This window comes from Podarcis melisellensis, assembly GCF_964234715.1.
Source record: "Podarcis melisellensis genome assembly, chromosome: 6".
NCBI lineage: Eukaryota > Metazoa > Chordata > Lepidosauria > Squamata > Lacertidae > Podarcis > Podarcis melisellensis.
This window is the reverse complement of record NC_138538.1, coordinates 76,606,022-76,624,596: the sequence shown is the minus strand read 5'-3', so window position 1 is coordinate 76,624,596 and position 18,575 is coordinate 76,606,022. Positions and strand designations below refer to the sequence as shown.

Sequence of the window (18,575 nt, the reverse complement as noted above, 5' to 3'; positions counted from 1 at the left end):
GATTAAAAAGGGATGAGACATTTGTAAGATTTTCAGCCTCGGGTGCCAAAATAATATGCTCAGTCTTTAGTTCCATGCATTCTGATGGGGGAGGGGGTGTCATTTGCTCTTCTGCCTTAGGTGGCAAAATGTCTAGAGCCAGCCTTGCATGTCTGTAATAGTGCCATTTAAAAATCTCATCCCAGAGATGAACAACTGCAAACAGATACAGATAGGTAGCTGTGTTGGTCTGCCATAGTCAAAACAAAACAAAAAAAATTCCTTCCAGTAGCACCTTAAAGACCAACTAAGTTAGTTCTTGGTATGAGCTTTCGTGTGCATGCACACTTCTTCAGATACACTGAAACAGAAGTCACCAGACCCTTCTATATAGTGAGAAGTTGGGCAGGGGTATTACTCAGAAGGGTGGTGGGAATGGGTGATTGGCAGATAGCTGTGATGAGCCTGTTGACGACTCTTAACGACTGCAATAGGTCTTACAGGAAAAAGCAAGGGGTGAGAAGGTGAAAAATGGCTTTGTCATGTATAATGAGATAAGAATCCAATGTCTTTGTTCAGACCAGGTCTCTCCATGGTTTTAAGTTTGGTAATAAGTTGCAATTCAGCAGCTTCTCTTTCCAGTCTTTGTAAAGGAATTTCAGAAATAGACTGGAAAGAGAAGCTGCTGAATTGCAACTTATTACCAACTTGGATAGTGTTTTCGAGGCTACCAGCATGAGTTTGACCAAACTGTGGGAGGCAGTAGAGGACAGAGGTGCCTGGCGTTCTCTGGTCCATGGGGTCACGAAGAGTCGGACACGACTAAACGACTAAACAACAACAACAACCAACTTAAAACCATGGTGTCAGTGTGTGATGCAAAAAGAACAGGTGCTTCACTCCTCCCATTTCTTCTGTCACTGCACTGCTAGGGACCAAACCATGGTCTGACACAGCATTAAGTCCAAACCAAGACTTGTGGATCGCCCCCCCCCCCACAACCAAACCATAGCGATGAGCCAGTGCTCTAAGCTTGGTATTTTATTGGTGACAGAAATAAGCCAGGGGCCAGAGTTAGGACATAATGCAGCAGCAGGAGCAGGGCAGGGGTGAAGCATTCACAAATTAACAGTTAAACCATGGTTAACCATGGTATTTATGGTCTAAAAAGACACATGACTGTATGAATCACCACAGAAAAATCCACAGGTGTTAGGAGCCCAGTTGGTAGGCTGGGTTGCCTGTAGATGTGGTGGCACAGATGACCCCTTTGCTCTCTTTGACATTAAGTTCTGCACCCCTTGCCCATTCTGGTACCTTAACGTGGCACTGAATTTAAATTAAGGTGCATATCTGCCTGAGCATAGGCCACCTTACTTAAGAGGTCATTAGATGATTAGATGCATAATGCATGAAATGCATAATACATACAATCTACTTGGGGCTGTATATATTAGACTTTAACTTATCATAAACCGCATTGAAAACTCTTTCAGAATTGAACAATTAATTTAATAACACATGAAGCTCCCTTATACTGAATCAAGAAAGGGATATAAAGGAGGTAGCACCAAAAGACCAGAGGGAACAGAAGAACAGGCCACACCTCAGAAAGGTGCTGAAAGATATCTCTGTCCGTAACTATAGTCTAAGTGGGAGAAAAGTGCTCAGTGCATTTTGGTTGACCAAAACCTGCACCAGAGACACAAGATTCAGGTTTCTCCTAAGGTTGCAGGACTGTGCTTCCTGCTGTTCTCCAAGCCTCCATCAGGTCTTGGCTGAAGGTGAGGCCCGAATTGCACTATACACTTAAAGCAGCATCAAACAGTTATGGCTTTCCCCAAAGAATCCTGGGAACTATAGCTTGTTAAGGGTGCTGAAAGTTGTTGAGCAGACATAGGCAAACTCAGCCCTCCAGATGTTTTGGGACTACAACTACCATCATCCCTAGCTAACAGGATCAGTGGTCAGGGATAATGGGAGCTGTAGTCCCTAAACATCCGGAGGGCCGAGTTTGCCTATGCCTGTTGTTGAGAAACCTCTATTCCCCCCACACACTGAGCTAAAATTATTACAGTAGTTTTTAACAACCAATCCCTCTTTCCAGGGAACTCTGATCAGGGGTGTAGCGTGGGGGATGCCAGTGGGCAACCCAGCCAGATGGGCAGGATATTATTATTATTATTATTATTATTATTATTATTATTATTATACACTTCAATCTCTAATCCTCCTGACCCACAGAATCATGCAGCTCATATGTGATCACAGGTTCTCATTAGGTAATATTCTACTGCATTATTTGCAAGTTTTGTACTGGGCCAATATGTTCTAGGTTAACTCTGCCCTAAATATAATTTATTTCAGGGTTGAGAATGAATTTCAGCCAGAGGTCCGAATTCCCTTGTGGCCAGTATCCTAGGGAGAGGGGGGCACATTTCAGTGGTTGGCAGGGCCAGATGCAAAAAAAGTAGATGGAACCAATTGGTGTTGCTCTTACCTTTTTATAGTGGTCTACTTTCAGAAATGGATATGTAACTAAATGAATATTTAATTTTGGCAAAATTAACTGCTATAATAAGAAATTAGTCGAATCAAAAATTTAAAAAGGAGTGGAAATGTTTTGATGAATATATGGCAAAATATTGCTCAAAAAACGATACGCTGATATGCCTAGATTAAAATGTGAAGTACTGGATGGAAGAAAGTTAGTAAGGAAAGCTAATAAGAACATATAGATGATTTGAGAAGATTGTGGAATGCAAAGATTATTGTAAATTGTATAATGTAGAGGAAATCGGGTGGGGGCGGAGGGAAGTGGGAGAGAGGAGAAAAGAATAATATGATGGATTGAGAAAATATAAATGTAAACGTATGGAGGGATGGGGAAGAAATGGTGTTGGCTTCGGTACATCTGTATTGTAATGTAATATGTGAAAACCGATTGATTAAATAAATAAATAAATAAATAAATAAATAAAGTGGTCTACCTTCCGCCCACGTGAAATTCAGAGGTTCCTGCGTGCGCGCACACACATAGCTCTGTATATTCCATCTAGGAAAGCATTATCCCAAAGACATGTTCCAGCCAGATGAAAGAAGCTAAGAAGGGAGCAGAGCAGGATGAATAAGGGGTGTGGCCTGGAGAGGGAGCTTCACTTAGTGAGAGTTTCAAGCTCCAAATACAGAGGTGTCTGGTTGTGGGGCTCATTGGTCCCCCATGCTAGAGTGTCCTGGATTCATTCCTTTATAGATGCTTTGTGATGCCTTTGGATGTTTCAGCGAAGAACTGCCTCCATCGATTAATGCTTCTGTAATGTTCCGAGGGGATCTAGCTTTTATTGGGAAAGCACAACACAGAAGAAAACCTAATGGCTTCTTTTAGTGATGCCCATTTCTACTGGTCCTGAAGGACGAACTTAAGTGATGGGAGGAAGACATTTCGGCGGGGGTATATGCTAAAGAATATGATTACTTAATTAGCGGCATCTATTAACTCCCTGCTATATGTAAGCTGATGTGGAGCTTAACAGCGGTGTTATTAATCATGTCTTAATGTAAAAGCGTAACGCACACGCTGCTTTGTAATGTTCTTTCCAAATAGTCCCTGTGGGAATCACAACTTTATTTCATTAAAATGCCTCCCTGCTGTTAATTGATCTTAGGAAAATGTGAACAAATTAACTATGCTTTGAGAGGCTCGGGTGTAAATTTTCTAAGCTCGCGCACTTCGGTGCTGCGGATTAAGAATGCTATGGATCACTCTTCCCCACTGCGATGAACAGCGGGCAGTGCTCTGGCGTTGCTGACCTGGTTTAATTAATAACACTTGGGTAATACGTTTTGCGTGCCAAAGGTTAAAGAAAGGGAAAAGATTGTTTGCAAACTGTAGTGTTTTTCGTGCCAGCTGGGACACAGTAGGAATTTGGGTCACGGGCAATTAATTGCAAGTTTTAATGACTCCTCTTGTGTGAAACAAATGCTATTCTTTAGCAGGGATGATTGATGAATATTAAGCTCAGTTGATTTTAGAAAGATTAAAGTGCTCAGTATTTTGTTTAAAAGTGCACAAAAGACCCACGGTAGTAATATATATAATTTTCTCTCTATATTAACAGATATTATGGGGGGAGGGAACCATATATTTTCTCCCCTTCATGTGGTTTTCTGTGAGTAAGTACATTAAAGAAAGCATCATCAATAAAAGGAGGAAAAAAGATTTGGTCGCATTAAGTAGTTATCGCTATCCTCAGGGAAGTGCATTTGTGTAGTCTGAGAGTACACTTTTTAAACACCTTTTAAGAAACCTCTAACTAGTATAATTATTGGTCAGTTGACACAAAGCAATAAAGTTCACCAATGTAACAAAATAGCATCTAAATTTAAACCCATGACCCTGATTCAGCTATGCTGAGCCTGTTCCTTAGATACCGTAAATGAAAAACTTCATGTGTGGGTCATCCTCAGCCCTGTCTGGCTGTTGGGGCTATGCACATAGAAACCCAGTTATAAAATTAACCGTAGCTTCAACCAGCTTTCAGAGGAGAGAATGGGGAAGCAGCACTAATCATTCCTCCCAATTCTTTCCGCCTCCAAGAAGTAGACTGATGCTATTTGCGTGGGGGGCCAGGGGGCAATGGCCTCAAGCACAAAATTCTGAGGTTGTGCAACCAGGCACCCCCATGCAGGAGCCAGCTTCCATGGCGATGCCTGCCCCACCCTGGCAAAGGTGGCAGAACAGCCCAGGCCCACAGTGAACAAGCGTATAGAGAGGTAGGTGGGCAAGGAGCAACCCCAGCACAGCATGGAATGGTGCTCCTCTTTGTGGGCATGGGGGGGGGATTTGCCCACCAAGGGTTGTGTCAGCTGGCCAGGCTCCTCCCTGCGCAGGCAGGTGGTGTAACATGGCCCCACTTGGCTCTTGTGGTGGTGGAGCACTCCAGTCGTGTCAGCAGCTTGCCAGCGTATCACATAGGGCTGGGTCTTGGTGGCAGGAACCTCTCTTCCTCCTTGCCCACTCTCCAGCAGCTGCTATGAACTGCCCAAGGGAGGAGGCCAACAGCAGCAGCCATGGAGAGGCAATGGGATGCTTCTTAGCAGTCACATCTGCAGCTCAGAACAAGCACCTCCTCCTCCCCGAGGTTAGTAGTGGCAGCCCTGGCAGGGGAAATAGGGACATTTCAGGATCAAATCAGAAGCTGGGATAGCTTTCATAATTCCAGGACTGTTCCTGGAAAGTCGGGACACTTGGAGAGTATGCAAGTATCTTACTGAGGTTATAAGCATGCAGCTCTTTCTGTTCTTTGCCCTGGAATGGGCATTCCAGTTCTTACCATATGGATGCTAATATAAATCCCAAAAGTGAACAGAGACCATTTCATATAGATTAGATAATATATCTTTCATACTTCTCTAAATCTAATTAAATTTGTCAATTTCTTTGGTACATAACTGAATCATTTTTATTATTTTTAAATTTTTTGGAATCAAATATGACTCCTGTCCAGACTTTCCCATTTACTAGTCATTTCAATCCTGGCAATCTTATGGCAATAAAACCTGCTACAAGCCCATGTTTTTCTCCTTTAAGCAATCCCTCATTCCAGTTAAGCAATGCTCAGTTGGTAGAGCGTGAGACTCAATCTCAAAGTCATGAGTTCAAGCCCCACGTTGGGCAAAAAGATTCTTGCATGGCAGGGGGTTGGACCAGATGACCCTCACAGTCCCTTCAACTCTCCAGTTCTGTGATTCTATGAATGATAGCTCTGGATTTAACAGCATATCATATGACCCAAGGTTAGATTAAACTACGGTGCTTACTTCCAGAAGATCACAACCTTCACATGTAAGAAATACTTACATATGGGTGTATTAATTACAGAGCTGAAAGAAAAAACTGGGAAAGAAAGCCACACACATTCAAATTCACAAACATTCAGCCACAGCATCTCTTTCTCTGAAATAGTCATTTGGAACTGAGTCTTGGCCTTGGTCCAGTGAAACCCAAATCCAACTGTGTGGCTTTAGGCATGTCAGATCAGAATATGATTGCTCCTCCCAATTGTGGCCTCCACCTTTCTAAATTAATTACTTATTACACATCTGTATCTAGACACCCCTAAAGACCACAGGGTTGAGTATATCAGCTTATTTAGATTTTTCTTTTTGAGAGGCTGAGTGTGCTGTGCAGGTGGCAGGCAAACATTTGCATGGGATGTGCAGGTTGGAAGTGGTACCCTGCTTTCAGTTTAACAGCTAGACTGCTATATGAAGCAGAGCTGGACAGCCTGTGGCTCTAGGGCCTTCAGCAACCGTCAGCCTAATTTTCTGTAGCCTGTGGCTTAATTTCAAAAGCCTTCTACATGTGATCACTTCAGACTTGAGGCCAGAGCAGCATGTGCCTCCCATGGCAGGCTACTGGAAAGGGAAAGAGAGAGAAAGAGAAAGAGAAAGGTGGAGCTGATGGGAACCGTAATCTAACATCATCTGAAAGGCCCTCTATGATTGCTTTACCTGGAATGAAAGCATACTCAAAAGGGTCTTCCATTTTTTGAGAGGCCTCTCAGGTCTGTTCTCACTTCCTGTGTGCTCTCAAAACTGCAGTCTGAATCTCCACACCAGACTCACAGTTCTGACTTTATCTTTCAATGCTCTACAGAATTTTAAAGTCTGCTTTCCTTTCTGTCCATTGCCGACAAGCCTACTGCTGCAGGAGTTTCAGTGAAAAAAACAACAATCAATTATGAAGGCCATGGATAAAAGGGTTTTGCATGGTGACAGAACAAACAGATTGGAATAGTTTGCTTTAGACGGAGGGAGGAGAGGAGGAGGAGATGTGATCAAAGTGCACACAAAGCAGCAAATGACATTAAGAAGGTGGATCAGGAACTTTTGATATCGGGGAAAAGCCAACATTAAATAATGTCAAAAGTGTCGGATTCAAAACAGATGAAAGGACATTTTGATTTGAGCCTGTTGTGGCAGCCATCGCCATTGGCCATCCTTTCTGTTTCCCTGACTTCACAGAGCAGAGGGTAAGTCACGTATTGTTATATGTGTTGTACCTTTTTCAAAAGGTGTTTCAATGGGAACATCACGAAGGCTGATCGTGTTTTGCTGTGGATCTGTCCGTGTCAGTTATGACTACCAATGAACTCATGGGATTTCTTCAGTAAACATGCCATGTGTTTTCACCCTGGTGATATTAACCAACCAATCAAAATTGGGGTAAACCAACCAATACTTCCTCACCTTTACTCTTCTGAAGCCCGGCCTGGTCAGCTGTGTTGTGAGCTTTGCAGAGGGATGAAGAAATCATGCTCAGAGACTTGTTGAATCTGTGACCACTTTGGACTGGGATATGTGTGCTAGAGAATGGAGAACAGAGAATTATGTGGAGCGGTTCAGGGGTCTGTTAAAAGAGAAGTATCAAATGTAGCATGAAATAACTCATTCCATCAGCTTATGCAATGGAGCCGGCCCCTCCTGTCCCTGTGTATTCCCCTCTTCAAATCTGCTCCAGAGCACTGGACCGGGGGGGGGGGGGAATGGACCCAGAACTGATTATGTGGGTGTTCATAGGAAGCAGAAGGGTAAAAGTTGGGTGGATAGTGCCCTAACAATCCAGTCACCATAGACAGTGGCATTATGAGGATGGTCACTGCAGTCATTCAAGTGGCTAAAATGACATGGGGTTAGAGCTGCACACCTTAAGCCTATTCATGTACGCGACGACAGCAGCGAGGATACTACTCTGGCCCAAAGATGGAAAGAAGACAAGGTTCCAACAGGAGACGAATGGCTAATGAAGATGATGGACTATGCCGAAATGGTGAAATCGACTGCAAAAATCGGAGACCAGGAAGAGAAGAATTTTAAGCAGGAATGGGGAAAATTTATAATGTATTTAAGAGAACACTGTAAACAGCTAAAAACTTTGGCAGGATTTGAGTCATGCTTGTAATGTATGAAAAACCATGGGAAAATGGATTACTTTTTCTTTCTTTTTTTACAGATTAGAGAAAATAAGATAAGCAGTGGGGGGGGGGATTGATAATGGTAACCCTGGAAGGGCAGAGGGAGGTCAAAGGATTTGGAGAATCCTAAATAAAGAGGTGATTGGTGTGTTTGAATTTAAATTTGTTACGTAAAACACACACACACACACACAAACACACACACACATATAGTAAAGAGCTACACACCTTCCCCCAAAAAACTTTGAAAACCCTTATTCTTAACTATTCTGGTTCCTGGCACTCAAAGCCCATTCTTGCAAACTGTTCATGCCCTTCAACATATGCAAGGCTGGGAGAGAGAAATGCTGGCTGCAACAGAACCCCCAGTTTGGCATTGGTTGGATCTCTATGCAAGTACATGGCTTTCAGTCTTTATGGTCCTCAACCATAAGATCTGCTGTTTCAAAATGGAGGAAGATAAGAATGAGACCATATCTGGGGAGCAGGACAAGGACAAGTAGAGAAGTTGATACTGGGCTGCTTCAACATCCAATGAATATCCAGAGTTTCTCCCAAGATAGTGAGAAGAGGCCAAGAGAAGAAAAACCAACAACAAAAGTAAGTGTGCATAGATTTGCAGATGAATAAAGCCATTGAAATTTTTGGCTGGCTCAAGCCTACAAGCAGTAGAAGACTCATGGCAAAGCTGGAAGCAGTGTCTGATAGAACACCCACCACAGCTATTTCAGAGAAAACACAATAATTAATGTATAATGTCAATGTTACAAGTTTCTTGGGGGGAAATGATGGAAAGCAAAATTAATCTGCTTCCCATGGGGGGGGGGAATAAACAGAAAGGAGGCAAGTTAGCTCTGTTAGTTTATATTTTCTTTTTTATCAAACTGCACAAAGTTTGAGGGATTTCTCTCTCTCAAAATTAAGTTTGCCATTCTGGGCATCTTCCTATCTGTGGCACATGCTGTTCCTTCTACAGAGAAGCTGGCTCTATAACTAAAAGAAGGAAGAAGGAAGCCAAGCGGGCAAGCCAAGAGCTTGCAAAGAGCTCTGGCACCTCCAGGCTTTCCAAAGCACCGTTAATGTCTTGCTTTCCGCCCAAAAGTGCACTGTAGAGGAAATAAATGTGTAATTATATTTCCAAGACAATCCACTTGTAGGTGAATTTATTGGGTGCAATATAAATCAAAGTGAGCGTCTTTAACAAGCATTTTCGTTACCGACTTGTGGCTAAAAGAGATAAACAAATATGCTAATGGCCCTTCTGAGGTGCATTTTGATCAAATGTTTCTGGAAGCAAAGCATGCGCTCCTCGGATATTGAGCGATGGGTCCCGTCCTCCCATGAGATGTGTGGCTGCTGCATTGAAAGGGGTTCAGGAGAAGGTCACGAGACATTCCTGGTGGAGGAAAATGAGGGGGTTTGCCATCTTTTGCTATCCCCTGCAGCAAAGCTACTCTGGAAGGTTGTGGGACCATCCAGAAGGGAGGGCTATAGGGAAAAGGAGGAACTGATTAAAATCACCCCTCCTTCCCTATGACAGGGGCGTCTGCAGGATTTCAGTTCCTTCTCTGAATGAAAGGAACACTGGAGCCATCCCATTATCTGTAATAATAATAATAATAATAATAATAATAATAATAATAATAATAATATTTTTTTATTTATACCCCGCCCTCCCCAGCCAAGGCCAGGCTCAGAGCGGCTTACAAGCAATAATAAAAACAAGATGGATTATTACAATTTAAAAACAGAAATATAATACAACATTAAAATAACGGAACATTAAAATATTAAAATGTAGCCTCATCGCAGGAGGAGAAGGAAAAGAAAAAAGAAAGAGAGGGAGGGAATCAAATTGGCTCCAAGCCAAAGGCCAGGTGGAACAACTCTGTCTTACAGGCCCTGCGGAAAGAAATCAGATCCTGCAGGGCCCTGGTCTCATGAGACAGAGCGTTCCACCAGGCCGGAGCCAGAGTTGAAAAGGCCCTGGCTCTAGTTGAAGCCAATCTAACTTCCTTATCTGTAGGAAGGTATTGTTAGCTATTTGTGAGGAACCTTGTCAGGGACACGTCCAGCAGAGAGGAATCTCCAGAGGAAGAGGAATTGGCTGCTGTCAGGTGTGCGTGCAGGAGCCAGGCCCTGTGACCAATAGGACTTTGCAGGACTGGGGCCTTCCTAAGTTTGTTCTGAAGAGGCAAGGCGCAGCCTCACAGGTGAGGCCGATTGGTAACTCACAGCACCTGCTGGCAAGAGCTGGGAAGGGATATAAGGTCAGCATTTCCCTTGGGCTCTTTGCCACAGCAACTTGTTTCCTGCCTTGCTGCGTTTGGCTTCTTGCTTCCTGATCCTTGAACCTCGGCTTCATGACTCCTTGCTTCTTGATCCTCAGACCCTTGACTTCCTGACTCCTGGCTTCTGGACCCCCGTTCCTGCTCCCACCCCGCCATCTTGCCCCCGGTCATGACGTCCCCTGTCCGGACTTTGATCGCCCGTGAACCGGACCGTGACATCTGCACCTGAGTCTCCAAGAAGTAGGCGGTGATCACACAGGGTCCCTGGACGTTTGGCGGTCTACTGACCCTGTGCCACCACTGTAATTGCGTTCTTCGCTGCCACCAACCCGTTTCTCACGGGTACACATGGAGTCCAGCCAGTTGGTAACATTAACAAATAATCGAGTTTTTTATAGGCATGAACAAGCTTATGGTTTCAGTTAATTTTTCTTGGCAGTTTATTAATCTTAGTTCCTTAACTGTCTTATTTGTTCCTAACAACTTCAAACTGCTTATCCCAACTATCTATCTATCTGACTCCACCTAACCATTCCTCTCACTCTCTCATCACACAACTCGACCAACCCACAGACTATTCCTCCCTCCTCCTCCTTCAACTCCCAACTCTCAACTGACTCTCACACAACTCCTCCTATCAGTTTCCACTGGCCAATCACATCACACTCATTTTAACCCTTTCCTTATGACCCACCTAGGAGGCAAACGCCACACGGAGCAAGTGATTAGAGCAGAGGTGGGGGAAGATGTGGTGTATATCTGGTCTTGGGAGGGGTCAGAAGCCAGTCCAGTCAACTGACTGGCGGCAAAGGATGAGTTGTGGAAGCTTGCTGTAAGTCTGTTATTGAGAAATAAACCTCAGCTACTTAAACTGCCAGCATTCCGTGTCTTGTTTAGAAGAAGCGCTAAACCTGACAAACATATATGCCTTACAGAAATAGTTTTCTGTTTACTTGTCAGGCTGGCAACAGGTGTTATTTACAAGCTCCTCCATACAGCATCTGCAGGAAGTCCCCACACCTCTCACATTAGCAGTCAAGGTAGAAAGCACAGAATATAGCCAGCCAACCACAGGAGCCAACTCTTAAGGGCTGAGAGGACTTCAGCCCCCCAATAAAATATCTGAGGGGGCTGGGCTCCCCAAAGTTGGTGGGCATTGCTATTTAAATGGTGTGTGTGTGCACTGTGTCATGTGATCAATTATGTAGGGTGGGTCTTACCTGGCCCTACAGAGGGGATGTGGATGGCGCTGAGCTTCTTGGGATTGCCAATCGGAAGGTCGGTGATTCGAATCCATGTGATGGGGTGAGCTCCTGTTGCTCTGTCCCAACTCCTGCCAACCAAGCAGTTCGAAAGCTCACCAGTGCAAGTAGATAATTAGGCAGCGCTGTGGCGGGAAGGTAAGCAGCATTTCCGTGCGCTCTGGTTTCCGTTACGGTGTTCCGTTGTGCCAGAAGCAGTTTAGTCATGTTGGCCACATGAGTCATGCTGGCCACATGACCCGGAAAGCTGTCTGTGGACAAACGCTGGCTCCTTTGGCCTGAAAGCGAGATGAGCACCACAACCCCATAGTCACCTTTGACTGGACATAACCGTCCAGGGGTCCTTTACCTTTTGTTTTTTAACCTGGGCCTCCCCAATATTTTATTCCTGTTGGCACCCCTGCAACCAACTCCTAACTGTCAATTGTCAACTGCCCCCTCTTTTCCCTAATGCCATCTATTCTACAGATACTAACAGGTATATGTAGTACTGTTGCTTACGTTTGCCCTCCCAGCATTCTACCTGGTTTCTTAGAGTATTTTTTATTCAGAAAATTTCTCAAAGTTCCTTCCCGCTCCCTCGAGATGTTTGTGCATATTGTATATGTAAGACAACCTACACTTGGGCTCCAATTCATCATTCGTGGCATTCATGTGATGTAGGTATAATTGGTTTAATTAAGGCTAATGATCATCTACCATTGCTGAATAGGTACCCCACTTCTTCAAGTATCTGAAGAAGTGTGCATGCACACGAAAGCTCATACCAAGAACTAACTTAGTTGGTCTTTAAGGTGCTACTGGAAGGAAAAAAAATTTTGTTTTGACTATGGCAGACCAACACGGCTACCTATCTGTAACTTTAAAAAATCTAATATAGATGGTTGCGTTTCAGGTTTTCTCTAATAACCAGCAGGTCAGTCATAAAGTCTGCATGTAGTTTTTTCTCTAATAACAACAGATATGCACAAACCCCAAAAATGTATTATTTTTGCCTCACCTAGCTGTCTAGTCACTGAAATTTTATTTCCCCTTTAAAGTAGCGGCATGTCAGAAGAACATACACTCATTCAAACAAGCGTATCAGAAAAGCCTGGGGAAAGAGTGGAGGGAAACCATTTGTAGGAGCAGGGGACATAATGTTCAATATCAAACATAAAAAATAGTCAGAAGCAACCTTGCTTAAGAATTCATCAATGTTTGTCAGCAGGAAAAAGAGGTGATTAATTTTTTTGTTCATTTTGCTAAGAGATGTATATAATTATTTTTTCCCCTGTAGCTTTGCAAGCTCATAAATATCTCCAGGCTGGTTCTCTCCCCGTTTTTGTTTCTAACCCTTTCTGATAGAAGAATTGTTTGTCGAAGCAATGCAAACTTGTGCAAATATGCATGAACTTCAATCATGCTCGTGGGTTTTAGTAAGATTTAACCAACCAAGGGAGAAATGGGTTCACTAGTCTAGAACTCATGTATTTGAAGCTTTGGGGCTTGTGATCTCAAGCCTTTCTTTTCTCAGCCGCACCACACAACTGCACAACCCCACCGTGCCTGAAGCGGGAGAAAAAGGGAAGCGGGAGGGTTACAAAGCAAGAGACAGAAGCAGGCATGGGATGTTCTGGCCAGACATAATTCTCTCCACCTGGAAAGGTGCAGTATGGTTGTAAAGGTAAAGGGACCCCTGACCATTAGGTCCAGTCGTGGACGACTCTGGGGTTGCGGCACTCATCTCGCTCTATAGGCCAAGGGAGCCGGTGTTTGTCCACAGACAGCTTCCAGGTCATGTGGCCAGCATGACTAAGCCGCTTCTGGTGAACCAGAGCAATGCATGGAAACACCATTTACCTTCCCGCCAGAGTGGTACCTATTTATCTACTTGCACTTTGACATGCTTTTGAACTGCTAGGTTGGCAGGAGCTGGGACCGAGCAACGGGAGCTCACCCCATCAAGGGGATTTGTACTGCCGACCTTCTGATTGGCAAGCCCTAGGCTCTGTGGTTTAGACCACAGCGCCACCTGCGTCCCTCTAATATGGTTGTAGGTATACCTGAAAATAATTGGGGTGGCATCCAACCCAACCTCAAGCCCTGCATCTTCACTCAGTGGAAAGGTGTATTGTAGGATAATGTTTGTTGCTCTCAGGGGAAGCTATCCCAATGGCAGCACCACTGCCACTTAACTGGACAGTGCATGGAGGGAGCAGGGTGATGGTTAGTTCAGAGGTGTGTCTATGTGCTTGTGGCAGTGCCAGACTGGCTCTGCGAGTGAACCTGGGCAAGCTTAGATTTGCCACTTTCCCACCACGTCCTTGCAGTGTCAAGGTAAGCAGCAGCAACACCGCTCTTGGGAGGACATCTCCCACCACACTGCCCGCTCTTGAATGAGCCCCATTCCTTCTAAGTAAACGGCTTGTTTTCTTTTCTAGATGTGTACCTCTTTCTGCATCCCAAGCCCTTATTCTCCATCCTCACATAGATGGAAGTTGCTTATTTGAGTAGTGCACTTCTATTTGTTTTAATCCGCTTTCGGTGGTGGCTGGTGCCCTTTGGGACTACAGGGTCAGAAGGTGGAGTCAGAGCCAATGAAAGGCAGAAACTATTTCTAGTTTTGTCCCCATCTTCCTCCTTGCTAAGTGGTACCAGGGCAAGACCTCAGACTAAGGAGAAGGAAGCTGACAGACATTCTCCCTGCCTGGACTAGTTGTCATTAAGAAGACAGGCACATGGGGGCTGGCCGAGGCCAGACTGATGTTGGTGGGGCAGTGCCCCATTTGCCTGAATCAAGAAATCTCCACAGCTCGTTTCCTTACAAAACCTCAAGGAGACTCACCACAAGAACCATAAAATACAACAAAACCACAAGACGAAACAAGAGAGCAGACCAAGAAATAAAAACAATTAAGAAACCAGCAATCAATATTTCCTAAATCATTGTCGTCGTCATTCTCCAAGGGAGTGACATAAGCTAGGTGGTAAAGTCCAGTCTTTAATGCCTTTCAAAACAAAAGGTTTTTGGCACCACAATGGAAGGTCAAAAAGGGTGAGTCCAAAGTTGAGCAGGTCAACAGAAAAGACCCTCTTCCTCAGACTAACCAGAAATTGGTTCCAATCTGTGAGGACAACCTCCATAGATCATCTTCATATGCTGGCAGCTCATATGGGGTAAGGGTGTCCTTCAAGCCATTAAACTCTTTAAAGGTCAAAACCAGCACTTTGAATTGGGTCCAGAAACAAATAGGTTGTGTTGTTCCAGCCACAAAGTGACATGTTCCTGGTTGAATGGACCATGCCAGGATTAGATTGAAAAACTGTCTTCTGCTCTGCCATTTGGAGCTTGTCATCATTAATTAAATAGCCCAGAAAGCATTTACAAATAACTCACTCTTATTTTGAGGGCAGAAGGAGGAAGTTCTAAATTCAAATAATAGCACAAAACAAGGAACTTCCAGCCTTTGTTCCTCATCCTCATCCAATTGTTACCTCAGTTCTTCCAGGGTTTCCCTGGGCCCTCCTTTCATTGCTCTCCTTCCAGCAGGCATCTCTCTGCTGGGTCATCCTTTTCTTGATTCTTGCCAAAACTCATGTGGTTCTTCCTATTATTGTCATCAGTTGAAGCAGCATGGGGATGTCCTTTAAAAGTTAATTTTAGATTTAAATAAACATGTGGTTTAGCACAAAGATATGCTTCAGTTCCTAAAGACCTACAGCTTCCCAGTACTATAATTGATTGTTTGCCCACTTGGGGACCGAAGGTATCATATTTTCCCTTATTGAAGTGCTTTTGTGGGCATTTGTCTTCGATTAAAGCTTGATGCTATCACTTTGCTTCTACATACTTATTAGTTTCAATACAAACGCCTTCCTTGATAGGTCAGACTAGCAGCCTTCAGGTTTGCTTGTGGCTTCAACTTGTGGTGAGCTCCAGAGCTGCACCTTGCAGCATCTATCTAAGGCTCGAGACCGGGCCACCTGTAAGGCAAGGTGAAGTGACTGCCTCAGGTGGCAGGTTCCACACAGGCAGAAGATTAGGCTTCCAAGGAATGCATTACTGTTGTGGTGGCAGTGACAACCGCAATGCCTCCTTGGCAGCTCTCATAATGTCGCCTCTACAGTGGCCTCTCAGTGAATTGGGGGTGCTGTTGCTCACCTCTCACCCCTAGGGAGGAAATAATGGGGGCTGCCCTCAGGGGTCTCCTGGGCTCTGAACCTGCCCAGTGTGTTTCAAAGCAGGCCCTTTCCCCTCCTATGAGAGCGTTTGATTCCCACTGGGAAATCAAGTATGGTGATGTCCTGTGTGTCACACACTGTGTAGCATTAACTATTATGGGATGTCAAGGGGAGAGGAAGAAGAGACACTGCTGCTTCATGTTAGCAGTCATGTAGATCCTAGAATGTCTACCTCCAGTCTTTGAGGGAGAGAATAAATAACTTTTATTTGTTCTCAATTTATCTTCTTTCTTAAATTTTGCATTTGTGCTTTTAAATAAAATAAAAAATACTCTAAACAGGTTGTGGGGTGTGCATGTGGGTGTGTCCATGTCTCTCTATGTGTTCCAGTTCAAATAATAAAATCCTCAGCCCGAGTTTCCTGTTGGGTTCTTCTTCTTCTTCTTCTTCTTCTTCTTCTTCTTCTTCTTCTTCTTCTTCTTCTTCTTCTTCTTCTTCTTCTTCTTCTTCTTCTTCTTCTTCTTCTTCTAGCATCCATCAGTGCCTGCAGCCTGGTGTTACTTACGAGCTGCTTGTGTTTTCTATTGATTTGGAGGTCATTTTTAATTTAACAGAAGAAGAGGAGTCTTTAAAAATTGGCACCACTTAACCAAACTTAAGCACTTTTTAAGTCTAAGCATTTTAGTGGGGGGATATTGAAGAAATTTGAAATCAATGGGAAAATGTTTACTCAGAAATAAGTCCCATTAAGTTCAATGGGGTTTAGTCCCAATTATGCTGGTGTAGTATTGTGGCATGAAATATTTACATCACAACATAATAAGAGCCCTGCTGTATCACTCATCTAATCCATCATCCTTTTCTCATAGTGACCAACCAGATGTGTATGGGAAACTCAAAAAGAGCAGGTGAATGGTCCCAGATTCTAATATTATGAAAGAGGGAGAAAAATTCTGGCACTTTCTTCACAATATGTATAATCATATACCCTTCTAAGATGTCCCCTTTCACTCCACTTTTCCCCCAAACCACAAAGCCTTGAATGTTGTAAGCTTTCCTCATTAGGGATGGTGACAAAGTTCATTAAAAGTGAGCAAAAGAGCAAACTCCATCAAAGCCTGCAGGCTCATGCAGAAACCAATCCCCTGTCTTACATGCAAGGGATCACAGTCTTTGATACCAACCTTTTGATAAACTTTACATCCTGAACTTATCGCTGTTCTCAGTCTCCGAGCTGAAGCTCGCAGCTTGGCTCACTGTCATTGTCTTTGTAGTTTCTCTCCGATCTGATGTGATTAAACGGGTATTTGAACTGCATGCACACTTGGTCTGTTATATTTAGATGATGGTTTTTTATTGCCCTATGCCTGGCCTTGGCATCACACAGCAAACTTAATGAAGATCTATATCTATATCTATCTATCTATCTATCTATCTATCTATCTATCTATCTATCTATCTATCATCTATCATCTATCTATCTATCTATCTATCTATCTATCAATCTATCTATCTATCTATCTATCATCTATCTATATCTATCTATCTATCTATCTATCTATCTATCTATCATCTATCTATCTATCTATCATCTATCTATCTATATCTATCATCTATCTATCTATATCTATCATCTATCATCTATCTATCTATCATCTATCATCTATCATCTATCATCTATCTATCTATCTATCTATCTATCTATCTATCTATCTATATCTATCTATCTATCATCTATCTATCATCTATGTATCTATCATCTATCTATCATCTATCTATCATCTATCTACGTATCATCTCTCTATCTACACATATACATATACATATATTCTCTCTCTCTCCACTCCTGATATGACTGTCAGCAATCAGAAGTATGAACTTCCAAACACAGCAAAGAGAAGAAATAAACAATCTTTAATTTCTTATATGAAGATGTCATGATGCCATATATTTATTTCTTCCATTATTCCCATTAACCCACTCAGTGATTTAATCTTAGAAATTAAACAAGCACAATCAAGTTAAAGTGTGTATTGTTGACATTGCCCAGGAGCCAAAGAATTGTGAAACTGGTTCCATGAGTCCAATAAGGCCTTGGATGTGGCAGCAACCACACACCCCTACAAAATGTTGTGCGATATGCTCCATGAAACTGGAGAATTCTTCAAAAGCTGTTTGGGAGGTGACAGAGGGCTCCTCTGTTAAACAAAACAAATAAGTTCAAGATGTAATACTCTAATATGAGCCTAAGTAGCTCCTTGCATCCCAGTCATTAGCTTGTGCCAGTTTGTAAATCACCTAAGTGTAACATGATTAAGTCCATGTTTCTGGTGGTGTTATTACAGCTGAAAACCTCTAATGCCCTCTGTTGTGACTGTAAGCATAACTCACTAGTTTTCCGTTTCCTCACGCATATGACAACTAAGAAGGTATGGAAGCATTCCGACAAATTCCACTAGTAAATCACCTTAGCGCTTTTGCTGAAGTAGGAACCTCTAACATTCAAATTGAATTTTGCTTTCAGGACAATTCAGTGGCAGCCTAAGTTTGAAAACCCACTTTGTTTTCAAATCCTGCCCCCATATTTAGCTTCCTTCATAATTCCTTTGGAATGTTGTCCAGCCAGGACCCTGCAAATTTACCTCAAATTTCATGTTAGGTGGAAATTGATTGCAATCCTAATGGAAGATGATGGATTAATACCCTTTTCCCATATACTCCTTCAGTTCAAGGGCATCTATTATGCTTCATTCTATAACTGGGAAGCCTTACGTGATAGGAAGAGGAAGATAAGTAAGTAAAATATAGGCTTCCTCCTTGTATCAATATTTTATATAGCCTCCCTTCCCACCTAGGCCTTTGTTCTTCTCAGTTGGCCATAAGTTAAAAGTTCCCTCCCCCAC

The 18,575-nt window shown here is 43.2% G+C and overlaps 1 long non-coding RNA gene across 1 annotated transcript in view; it reads right to left on the bottom strand.

Annotated features, from left to right (window-relative positions):
• LOC309372470 overlaps positions 1 to 11,664 on the bottom strand; it is a 65,165-nt gene extending 53,501 nt beyond the window's left edge. The window contains exons 1-2 of the long non-coding RNA XR_014169515.1: positions 11,467 to 11,664; positions 7,231 to 7,346 (exon numbers count right to left, since the gene is read on the bottom strand). This is a non-coding gene — a long non-coding RNA (uncharacterized lncRNA). The remainder of the gene's footprint in view (positions 1 to 7,230; positions 7,347 to 11,466) is intronic.
• Between the last annotated feature and the right edge of the window lie 6,911 nt (positions 11,665 to 18,575).